This window comes from Zea mays, chromosome 8 (assembly GCF_902167145.1).
Source record: "Zea mays cultivar B73 chromosome 8, Zm-B73-REFERENCE-NAM-5.0, whole genome shotgun sequence".
Lineage (NCBI taxonomy): Eukaryota > Viridiplantae > Streptophyta > Magnoliopsida > Poales > Poaceae > Zea > Zea mays.
The window spans coordinates 95,665,649-95,678,101 of NC_050103.1; positions in this window are offsets into that span (position 1 = coordinate 95,665,649).

The following is a 12,453-nucleotide window of genomic DNA, read 5'->3' on the forward strand; positions in this document are numbered from 1 at the left end:
GGTCAGCCTTGCCTCGGCAAAGCCCGACCCTCCCTCGGGGGCTAGAAGGGGGGAACCCCCTCTCGACAAAATTTTCCTCGAAAAAAGTCTTCCATCAAAAAGGTTTCCGCGTCTCCCGGCTATATCAGTAATAGGACCCCAAGAAACGAATAAGGGTGCACGTAAGTGGCAAGGCCGACCGAGCTGAGGGACTCCTACGCCTCTGGGATACGGATACCTCACTCGTCACCTACCACGAAAAATGACTCTTACTTGGGCAAGCTACCCTGCTACTGACGAACGGGTCCGGATACGCAAAACGGAAGGAAAAGGAGCACAACCTTATATTACGATAATAAAGTGCTCGGGCCTCGGCGGCCGCAAAAGACACATATGCATTCAAAGAAAACTGCTCCGGCAGAGTCAGGCGTCGCCCAGAGAAGGAGCCGCGCCCTCGGCTTCGTCCCCACCTTCGGCAAGGTCCGCCCCGGCCTCGGACGACGGCGCAGGCGGGAGGATCTTTGCCTCGAAGATGGATGCCAGCACCGCGCTTGGGCCCGCGGCGACCGCGTCGAGCCTCTGGACTTCGGACAGGGCGGCTTCATCTTCGTCGGGGAGGCAATACCCCTCGCTGACTCGCTCTAGATCCACGACATAGTGGGAAGCAAGCACGACGAAGGTCCGCCTGACGCCATGATGCAAAGCCTCATGGAGTCTGCCACGCGCATGGTCGCCCAAGGCTTGCAGGCGACTTTGAGGGGAGCTTCCCGAGGGGACGTCGTCAAAGCCAAAGACCCGGCAGAAGGCCGAGATGGCCTCAGACATGGCCGTGTGGTCGGCCTCCCTCTGCTCGGCCGCCTGAGCAAGCGCCTTAGCGGACTTACCAAGGGCAGACTCGAGCTCTGCGAACAACCAAAACGGAAGAACTCAAACACGAGTTGAGGAACCGAGCTGAAACAAAAACTTAAAACAACCAAGACATACCTCCGGCTCGGGCACGCTGCTCCGAGGATGCGGCTTGGGCCACGGCTAGGTCTGCTGCAAGGGCTCCGGCCCGAGCAGACGCCTCGACTAACTGGACTCCAAGAGCCTCAGCCCGGCTTTCGGCCTCGGCGGCCCGGCCCCGAGATTGGTCCCGCTCGCCGGTGACCTGGTCAAGCTCCAACTGCCGCCGCTGCGCCTCTACGCGTGCCGCTGCTGCCTCTGCTCCCAGATCGACACAGAGCAACCGAAGGTCCGCCACCTCGGCGCTCTGTTGGGAGAGGCGCGCCGTAGCCCTGGCAAGCATGATCCTCAGGGACCGCAGCGAACCCCAGACATCGACCTTGCGACGGATGAACGACGACTTGGCGGCGCTCAGATCCGTCAGATCCTGAGGGAAGGAAGCGGGGCGTCACAAAGAACGCCTCGATCACGAGAAAGGTATGCCTGAAATTATTACCTGGAGAAACTTGGGAAAGTCCCTGCAAAGGACCTCCAAGGTCGACCGGAGCGACCCCACCATTGCCTCGGCACACTCGCGAAGCCCGTCCCAAGACTGCTCTTCCCGCTCATCGTCGAGAACGAAGAGGGGATCTGAGGCCCCACGGGTCCGGAACCGAAGCAACTGGCGCTGCCCCTCGGGACTGCGCCGCGCGGGGACAAGGCTGCCGCTCGACGGGACGGGTCGCGGTCCCGCGCCCCCCTCCTTTGAGGCACCAAGTAGTGACGCCTCGGCCATCTCAGCATCGGCGGCGACGGGTGGCTCCACGGCCAGAACGGCAACAGCCTCGGCAGCAGCCGGCGCCAACGCCGGCAGCATGTCTGGTGGGCCCGAGGCCATGGCCGCGCCAGCAGCCTCCCCCAGCGCGACGGCCGCCTTGACAGAAGAGCCAGCCTCGGGAGCTCGCTCCACGGCGACTGGTGCCGCCTGCCCCCCCCCCCCCCCCCCCCCGCTGTGGGGCGTCTTGCGAGGAGGTCAGCTGGCCGGCGAGGCCCGGCGCGGCACTAGCTGTGGAAGCCGACGCCGTCTTGAGGACCTTCTGGGGAGCCAGATCGGTCGGACCGTGACTCCGCTTGCTAAGGAGAAAAGGAAAATCAGGGTCGGGACATACGAAGGAGGAGCCAGGACGAAGATATCCTAAGGTACTTACCCACTCCGGGCCATAATCAACCGTGCTTGTGGGGAGGTCTCTCGAACCTCGACCCCCGAAGATACCACCGAGGTCTGCCTCGCTGCCAGCTTCGGTACCATCCTCGCCTTGGGCGCCCGAGGCACCCGAGGGACGGACTGCTCAGAAGCAGCCACGACGACCCGAGGATCGCCCTCCTGCGCAGCCGGCACGGGCGACGGTTCTCGGGGAACAGGCAGCCCGGTCTGACTCCCCGGGGTCACCTCAACTTCCCCGGCCGAGGGGTCAAGTACCCCCTCGGTCTGCCCCCGCTCTTTGGACCAGGACCCCAACGTCCTGGCCCCGGATACCGACGGCACCAGCCCGCTCGGGGGCTGGCTTGACGACCCCTGGCCCAGCCTCAGATCCGGGCTGAGGCCAAGGCGGGCAGCCATATCGTCGTCTTCATCGTCGTCTTCATTGTCGTCGTCGTCATCAGGCGTCTCCGGCCACGGCTCCCTCGGGAGCCCATCCCTCTCCTACCGACGATGGAGCTTTTCCAAGGCACCCCAAGCCCGCATCCGCTCGTGGGCCCGAGCCTTCTTTGCGTCCTTTTTCTCCTTCCTCTTCTCCGCGGCAACCCTCCGCGCAGCTCGGTCCACCGCGTCCTCCGGACCGGTGGCAGGAAAGGCTTGTGATGCTCTACCTCCTGGAGACAGACAAGAAGTCTCGGCTGCGAGAACCAAGGGCAATCCGACGCAAGGAGAAAGAAGGAGTGGACACTCACCAGGGACACAAACCCGCGGTCAGGACGCATCAAGGGCTAGGAAAGGGCGCCGGCGTCCGGCTTCCCCAACGTGACGGCTACCCGCCTGTGGAGGTCGTCGACGGGAAGGGGATCCGAGGACATCCGCAAACCTTCCAAGTCGGCCTCCGGCGTCATCTCCCAAAGCGGCAGCCGCCGCTCCGTCAAGGGAAGCACCCTCCGGTGATGAATGGCGGCAACCACTCCCGCAGCGGTGAGCCCTCCTTTCCGCAACTCCCCCAGGGCCTTCAGAAGGGGCTGGAGATTCTTATGTCTGTCGTGTGGGGTCTCGTAGCGCCAGTTATCGGCGGCGGCGGTCACCACTCGCTAAGAAAACGACGAGAGCTTCCCGTCGTCATTTCGGAGATAGAACCACCGGCGCTGCCACCCTTTGTTCGAGGACGCAAGGATGGCGGGGATATACTGCGGCGCCCACGACTGCCTCAGCTGGAGGATACAGCCACCAGCCCGCACTGCCGTGCGGACCCTTCTCTCCCCCATCGGCAAGGCAAAAAGCTCCGCGGAGAAGAGATGAGTCCACAGGTCCCAGTGAGGGTCAATCCCCAAGTATCCTTCACAAACCGCCGCGAAAATGGCGGCTTGCGAGATGGAGTTAGGACTGAGGTTGTGCAGCTCCACCCCGTAGACGTGCAGAATCGCCCGCATAAAACGGCTTGCCGGCACTCCGAACCCCCGCTCGTGAAAGGAGACGAAGCTCACGACATACCCCGGCGGCGGGGATGGGGCGGCTCCGCTCGGGGGGGCATCCACTCCGGCTGCGGGTCACCGGAGAGAGGGCGAAGTAAACCCTCAGCAACGAGGGCCTCCAGGTCATCCGCCATGACGGTGGAGAAAGGCCACGGGTCGCGCGGCGGAACAATGGTCACCCGGTCGAACATCACCAGGCAGAAGAGATGGCGGCGGAAAGGACTGGGCGAGCGGTTTCCTTTCTCTGGCTATTCCCTCGGGTTGAGAAAACCTAAGAAGGAGGCAAGTAGCAGAGCAAAGAACCGTCACCGGTCCCTCTCCCGAATATATAAAGGCCCAGGCGAGACCCATTCAACACTTCACCCGAACCCGCCGCGGGGTTCAAAACTCAAAGCGAAACGCCCGTTCCTCGAACGGCTCGCGCACGCGCAACGGCCGCCCCGTGAACCACTCGTCCCGTCGCATTAACTCTGCGGCAGGACGGGCGGCACCTTTGGCGGGCGAAGCAGGCGACGTTTCGCTTCCACCATAATGACCGCGTCAAAAAAAAGGTGTGCCACGTCATTCAATTTCGTATCCTTTTCCTCTTCCTCTTTCTCTCTCTTACAACAGGGACCGGGAAAGGGGATACCCCGAAAGGGATCCTTCTCCGCGAAGGAAACGGGCCCCGAGCCCCCCTACTGATCAGAGGTTCGAAGGCTGGCCCCTCGGAGGGGTTCAACAGCTGCCTCAGAGCGCTCGGGCTCCGCGCCCACTACTGGTCAGAGGTTCAAAGGCCGGCCCCTCGGAAGGGTTCAACGGCCGCCTCAGGCCACTCGGGCTCCGCGCCCACTACTGATCAGGGGTTCGTAGGCTGGCCCTCGAAAGGGTTCGATAGCCGCCTCAGACGCAGAGCGAGGGATGACCCTGGGTACGTTCGATACATAACCAAGGCTCGAGCTACGCTCCCGAGGTACCCTAGGACATTTCCGAGATCAAAGGGAACGATTTTTGTAACGGAATCCCATCAGAGGGAGGCATCGAGCCCTCGGACCCCGTCAAAAGGGGACCGGGTCCGGCAAATCACCCGCAGGTACTTTTGGAGCGCGCCACCGGGCCACTAGCCGACCCCTAACAAATGGGGCACAGGCATCCACTCGGATTACCCGTTAGCAGCTCATTGGAGACACCATGTTCGGTGCCCTCCAAGGGCAACATGGCGCTTTTCCCCCTCCTCCTTGCGGAAAGGCGACACAGGGGCGTATGTAAAAAAAGTCGAGTCTGTCCTTGACCGCCCTCTCGCTCTGTGCGGAGGCTCGGGGGCTGCTCTCGCAAACCCGGCTCCGGCCAAGCCGTTGACAGCGTCAACATACCAGCCCGAGAACTTGGGACCCGACCGTGCACCCGCGCTACGGCCAGCTCGCATGAGGGAACAACCAGACCGGCCGAAGCATCGCGAAACGCATTAAGACCTCGAAGGAGTCAAACCACTCCTCCGAGGCCTCGGGGGCTACACCCGGCGGGTGCGCTCGCGCGCACCCACCGGAACAAAATGCAACTGAGAAAGGCCGGTCCCCTTGCAAAATAGTGCGACAAAAGCCTCCAAGCGAGTATTAACACTCCCTTTAAGGCTCGGGGGCTACTGTCGGGGACCATAATTAGGGGTACCCTCAAGACTCCTAATCTCAGCTGGTAACCCCCATCAGCACAAAGCTGCAAAGGCCTGATGGGTGCGATTAAGTCAAGGCTCAGTCCACTCAAGGACACGATCTCGCCTCGCCCGAGCCCAGCCTCAGGCAAGGGCAGCTGACCCCGGAGGATCTACGTCTCGCCCGAGGGCCCCCTCAAGCAGCGGACACACCTTCGGCTCGCCCGAGGCCCGGTCTTCGCCAAGAAGCAACCTTGGCCAAATCGCCACAACGACCGACCGTATCGCAGGAGCATTTAATGCAAAGATGGCCTGACACCTTATCCTGACGCGCGCCCTTCAGTCGACAGAGCCGAAGTGACCGCAGTCACTTCGCCGCTCCACTGACCGGTCTGACAAGAGGACAGCGCCGCCTGCGCCGCTCCGACTGCTGTGCCACTCGACAGAGTGAGGCTGACAGCAGCCAAGTCCAGCCTCGGGCGCCATAGGAAGCTCCGCCTCACCCGATCCCAGGGCTCGGACTCGGCCTCGGCCCCGGAAGACGACGAACTCCACCTCGCCCGACCCCAGGGCTCAGACTCGGCCTCGGCCCCGGAAGACGACGAACACCGCCTCGCCCGACCCCAGGGCTCGGACTCGACCTCGGAAGACAGACTCGACCTCGACCTCGGAGGAGCCTCCGCCTCGCCATACCCAGGGCTCGGACCGACCACGTCACAGGAGGGGCCATCATTACCCTACCCCTAGCTAGCTCTGGCTACGGGGAACAAGACCGGCGTCCCGTCTGGCTCGCCCCGGTAACACAAATAATGATGGCGCCCCGCATGCTCCATGACGACGGCGGCTCTCAGCCCCCTTACGGAAGCAAGGAGACATCAGCAAGGACTCGACAGCCCCGACAGCTGTCCTTCCGCAAGGCTCCAGCGCTCCTCCAACGGCCACGACATCACACGAACAGGGTGCCAAAACCTCTCCGGCTGCCACGACGGCATGTACTTAGGGCACTAGCTCCTCTCTGCTAGACACGTTAGCACGCTGCTACATCTCCCATTGTACACCTGGACCCTCTCCTTACGCCTATAAAAGGAAGATCCAGGGCCCTCTTTCAGAAGGTTGGCCGAGCGGGGAGGACGGGACGGCGCGCGCGTAAGCCTCTCGCTCCCTCCCATGCGGACGCTTGTAACCCCCTACTGCAAGCGCACCCGACCTGGGCGCGGGACAAACACGAAGGTCGCGGGTTTCCCCTTTTACGCCTGTCTCCCTCCGGCTTTCCCCCCTTCGCGCTCCGTCTCGCGCCGACCCATCTGGGCTAGGGCACGCGGCGACAATTTACTCGTCGGTCTAGGGACCCCCCAGGGTCGAAACGCCGACACATAGAAACCTAGAGAACACATTCTTTGTGTATTTGGTTCGGTGCACTGCCGGATTAGTTTGGTGTGCCACAGATCAGCACACCAAAGACCAAATTTGGGCTTTTCACCTTTATCTCCATTTGGTTGTCTTTGAGAGCATCCCTATGACTTAGACAAACTTATTTGGAGTCCATCCAACTAGTCTAAGTCATAGTTCTTCACCTTTTTGATTCATCCAACTTAGAATTATGGCACAAAATTGGCTCCAAATGCACCTTTTCCAAAATCTAAAGTTTTAATCATTCTAAGGTGATCAATATGTTACTAAGAGCATTTAGAACTTATCTAAACTTATGAACTACTCATAGTTCACCTTTTCCAAATTGTGCCCTTTGTAGCCTTGGTTTAAGCCATTTGTTGCATTGAATACTTCAATTTGACTCTTATGAACCTACAACCATATACTTAGCAAACTAGTTATAACACAATATCGTGTTGGTCATCAAACACCAAAACCAATATAACAATGGTATATAGCCCATTTCCCTTTTAGCATGTACCAAGGTTCAAATTGTAGAGAATTATCTTTAGGCCTCACAAGTCCAAATGCACATGCTAAACGAGGACTCATTATTTGTATGCACATAATTATGGGGAGAATGGTCTATAATTTGAATCTTTGATACTAACATTATTTTTCAAGTCGATTATGTTTGTAGTCTCAAATTGAAAGAGAAATGGAACCCTCGGGCAAAGACAAGCACTTCCACTACAAAATTTGATTGGTATCAAAGATACTTTGCTTCAATTAATGTGTTCATATTCATATAATTTCATAAGGCCATTTCGAGTTCTCTATTTTTGGTGTTCGTTGCCACAGGGGGAGAATTATTTGGCCAGAGCAAAAGGATCGCAAACCACTAAGTTTTTAAAATATTTCAAACATCTTGTTAAAACCCTCTTTATAACTAAGAGGATATGCTCTAATGAAACTTTATCAGAGGGGGAGAATTTGGCCAAAGCAAAAGTATTTGAACAGTGGTAGATTTTTTAAAATATACGAAGAATTTGCCAAAAAGGGGAACATTTTCAAAACAAAAGTTCTTTGTTGGCTAAAGCAAAAGAATTTGTAAAAAGGGGAGAATTTAAAATGTTTTGAGAAAAATGATTCTTTGACAAAGGGGAGAAATTTTCAAAACTTTGAAGAAAAGGTTTGATTTCCAAAATCAAAATACAAAGTGCTTGCATATGTGGTCCAAAATATTAAAATCGCAACAAACTCACATTCAAATTAGTTTTGATCTTTAATTAGTACTAGATGAGTGTCCGTGCGTTGCAACGGAAACATATAGTAGTATAGATAACGTATGTACAAATGTGTGTTATATTGCCAAAAGGACGTTAGTTTGAAGTAAATTCTAAGTGAACAAATATGTGAGAAGAACAAGTACAAAATGACGAGCAAAGCCAGACAAACTAAAACCTAGGGATGAAGTTTCTCCGTGCCTCAACATGGTCCAAACCACCTTGTCAACTGATCAACTCAGTGACATGTATCGCCTCGCTATTTGTACAGCTCGATCAAATCAATGATCTGATCCACGCCACAGCCACACCACTGACTCTGCATGTACTCTGCTAGTAGAGTACTAACAAAAGTAATAAGTAAGCTAAGGTCGGACACTAAATGAACGAAAACCCTCCAGCAAGCAACCCCCGAATAATCACACCAAGCTAAGAACACTTCGTTTCGTTCATCTTTCTTTGCTCATCGTTGTCTTGATCTTGTTGCTGGACCGGCTCTCCTGGTTCCAGCTCATGAGCATGCGGAAGACCCCCTGCCTTTCCTCGCAGGTGGATGTGGATCTCCTCCCGAAGCTGCTGCTGCTGCTCTTTCACTTCTTACTGTCGCGGTTGCTGCTCATGCTGCTCTAGCTCCCGAGCTTAGCCGCCTTCCGGTCACCGCCGCCCACGGGGGCCGCGACGTCCCTGTCCGGCTCTGGCACCACCGGTGGCGCCACACACCGGATCACTACAACATATGTAACCTTTTGTGACGAATTTCTCATGACAATGAAGATTTTCGTCATTGGCTATTTTGTTTTATGATGTATTTTTTGTGGCAACATAACTTTATAACGAATTTAGTCAAGCGTCACTAATAACATTGAAAAAAATATCATAACACTAGCCAATCACAGTATTGTGATGAACTTCTTGTTGTCATGAGGTACTACTAGCCACAGCCTGCCATTTTTATTAGAAAAAAATTCGCATAGCCAGCCATTTTTCTAGATTTTTCCACATGAATTGTGTAACCCTAAATCTAACTTTCTCTTCAACAGTTGCCACGATCGCCCTCCTCGTTACCACCACCCCTGCCATCCACGTCGACGCCGCCGGACCAGATGTCCTCCTCGTCGTTGCCCCAGTCGTTCGCCTCGTCGCCACCGCCCCAGCCGTTCGCCTCGTCGCCACCGCCCCAGTCGTTCGCCTCGTCGCCACCGCCCCAGTCGTCTGCCTCGGCTCCTCTGCAACAACCATCCGCATCGGCGCCACTGCCCCAGCCGTCTTCCTCGACGGCCTGTTCCTCACTGCCTTGTCGTGATCAAGATGCCCCCCTTAGAAGGATGGCTGGGCCGAGGGCGTTCACGGATCTTGGTGGTAAGTGAGTTAAGTTCTTCACTCATTTACTGATTTGCTGCCTAGAATTGTATATGTTTTGGGACTTGTACAACTAGAACAAATTCAGAGTCGCCACTGTTGTTCATCTCTGTGCTTTCTGTTTATTCAGTTAATGTACATAGGAACCTATTGTTAACTATTGAATTGAAATTGTATGTGTTGTCCCTGTCTGAATATGATCTATAGTTTGCCTTCTATTGTTGGTTGCGTTAGGTAAGCAAGGAATGGATCAAAAGCATGTATGTGTGTCTCGGTCGTGCATCATTCATGTCCCTGTGTTTCGTGTGTGTGTGTCTTATTATGTTAGCTTGGTGGTTATGGACTAAATTAGTAGCAGAAAACAATGGCCACGAACCTTTGGATTCCTATGATTTTTCTTCCTAAAAACTAAAAGCAAACTAAGGGCGTATTTGTTTTTATCCCAATCCATATGGATTGGATGGAATTGAGTGAGTTTAAATCACCAGCAAGTCGAAACCTTTCTTAATTTTTTTCAATCCCCTCTAATTCATATGGGATGAGGATAACCGAACAAGAGCCTAAGAGGTACTCATTCCATCTACCTCTGGAAAAATTGCTTAGGAATATTTTATTTGTAATAGTAGGTGAAGAGAGTGGATTCTACCATTTGTACTTGTTTTATCTCGGTTGATCCAATTGATCTTCAAACATATATACTGATTCTTCCTTGCCTTTGTTTTTAGGACTACAAACTGCTATCTGTTATCGTTGCATAAAGAGAGTACTAATCCAAGGGACTAGTTATTTGTAGATTTCATATATCATCACTTGACTGAGACAACTTGCCATGGTGTCCCTTATTATCCAACCAGCTTCACGTGACATGTTGTAGCTAGCAGCTGCTTCAGTATTTACAACTTATAAATAGTTGTGTATATAAATCAATCATGTGTTATTTTCTTTTGCGTGCGCATATATATTCAGCTATAGTTATATGGTGGTGTTTTTCTTGTGTTTTTTTTGTGCTCTGATTATCTGGTGGACTGATTTTGTTTGTGAAGCAAGTGAAAACTGACCCTAATACAAAAGTATTGTAATAAGGATACCAAAATATAGAATCCAAGTGGTTGATCCTCACCAAAACCTATGTTAATCTATATTCATGAACATAGCTAGTGCCTTCCAAAAATACTAGTATAATTTCAATGACTCCGCACCAATTATATATCGAAATGTGCGTGCATAATGTCCCTAATGGAAAGGTTTTACAATGCAGATAGCATGGACGATTTAAAAACATGTAAACATAGCTAGTACCTTAGAATATGCTATACTTGTTTTATCTTGGTTGATCCAATTGAACTTCTATATATATATATATATATATATATATATATATATATATATATATATATATATATATATATATATATTCTTCCTTACCTTTGTTTTTAGGACTTCAAACTACTATCTATTATATTCGTTCCATAAAAAGAGTACTAATCCAAGGGACTAGTTGTTTGTAGGTTTATAAACAATATTGTATATAAATTAACCCTGAGTTCTTTTCTTTCGCGTGCACTTATAAATTCAGCTCTAGTTATATGGTCTGCTTTTTCATGTTATAAGATACACTAGGTAGTTTCAGCACGTCTAGAGTTGTACAGGAGCTGCAAGTGTTACCTGCGTTGTTAACAGAGTGGGAGAACACTCATATTTTCATGTCCTATTCACTTTCTGCAATTAGTTAACAGGACTTGCAGCAATTAGTTCATTTGATGCAACAATCATATTTTGTCCAGTTCAATAGCCATGTCCTAGTTAACAGGAGATCACTCATATTTTATCTATTTAATGTTTGTTCAGAGATGCCAATTACCCAGTATGAAAAGGAGAGGGCTTTAAAGGTGATCAGGAACAACAAAATGTTGATCAGCCTTGGTATAGCTGGATTAACATCACTTACTCGATCAGGTAATACAAGGAAGAACTCTAGCACTTGTGAAGACTTTGATCCATTGTAAGAACCTCATCATAACGAGGATAATGTTCATCATGTGGCTAATAAGGTACTTAGGTTTATTTACTCCTTCGTTGTTATTACTTATTTGTGTTCAATGTGAAATAAGATCAATTTGGGTTTAATTATTTTATTATTCCTAGGGGCCATGTAGGGTGTACCTTTCAACTGTCAAAGAAGGAACACCCACATGTGTACTGGTTCTGGAGGAACAAAAGGATCCAAGAAAGTGCTAGCACCTAATGCAGAAGACCAAGTTGGTAGAATAACTAGGTAGAAGACAAAGGAACTATCCTTAGCTGAGAAAGATCTACATGGTTCAACTACAAATACAGAAGAACACACATTGATTTTTGCCAATTGTCCTGCACAACATGATGACGAGATTCAAATATGTGATGAAGGCAAGAAAACAATGATCCATCCTACAATAAACATGTTCTACAAATTTGCATTAAACTAATTATAATGTGCACTAATTGTGTGAAAATGTTCATTATATTTAGGCCAAACAGATGCCATGACAAATAAATGGATAAGGGGAAAAAGTATGGGCATGCAATTGGAAGGAATAAGCCAAGGCTTAAACACAGATTCCACTGGTCATCGCTGAAGGCAAGAGACGTCCAGAGTTAGAAAAGATCAATGATCTGCAAAAAGGAGTAGATGAGACTAATGCTCTCCTTCGTCGTCTCTTTAGCCTCAATAATAAGTTGGTCGAATCATTTTAGTGTGGCCCTTGTATCTCATATTGCTGTTGTATGGCCCTGATTTTGCTGTCCTTTTAGTATTATCCTTAGCACTCTACTTGATGCTTGTTTGATGAAACATGATGCTAGTTTTGAAAATTTTGAAGGGTTTGGTTCTTGATAAATGATATCTATGATATATGTTGCTAAGTACACTGAAATAAATTGGTTTGGTTCTACTGCAACCTAGCACTGGTTCCAGCAGTAGGGCTTTGATCAACTGTTTCTGCGTTGTTGGCTACAAATTCAAAAGTAATCAGACAAAAAATATGGTGAAACAAATTGGCTTGTGGCCAAATACTTTGTGATGAACAAAATTGTCACAAGCATAGACGCCACGTAAAATATCAGTCATGCCATGTCATGCGCGTGTTTAATTTTATGACGTTTTGTATCCTATGTGGAAGCATGATGTGGCATTTTTTGGAGATTGCTAGTGACGAAAATAGCGTGTCACAAAACTATGACGACATATAA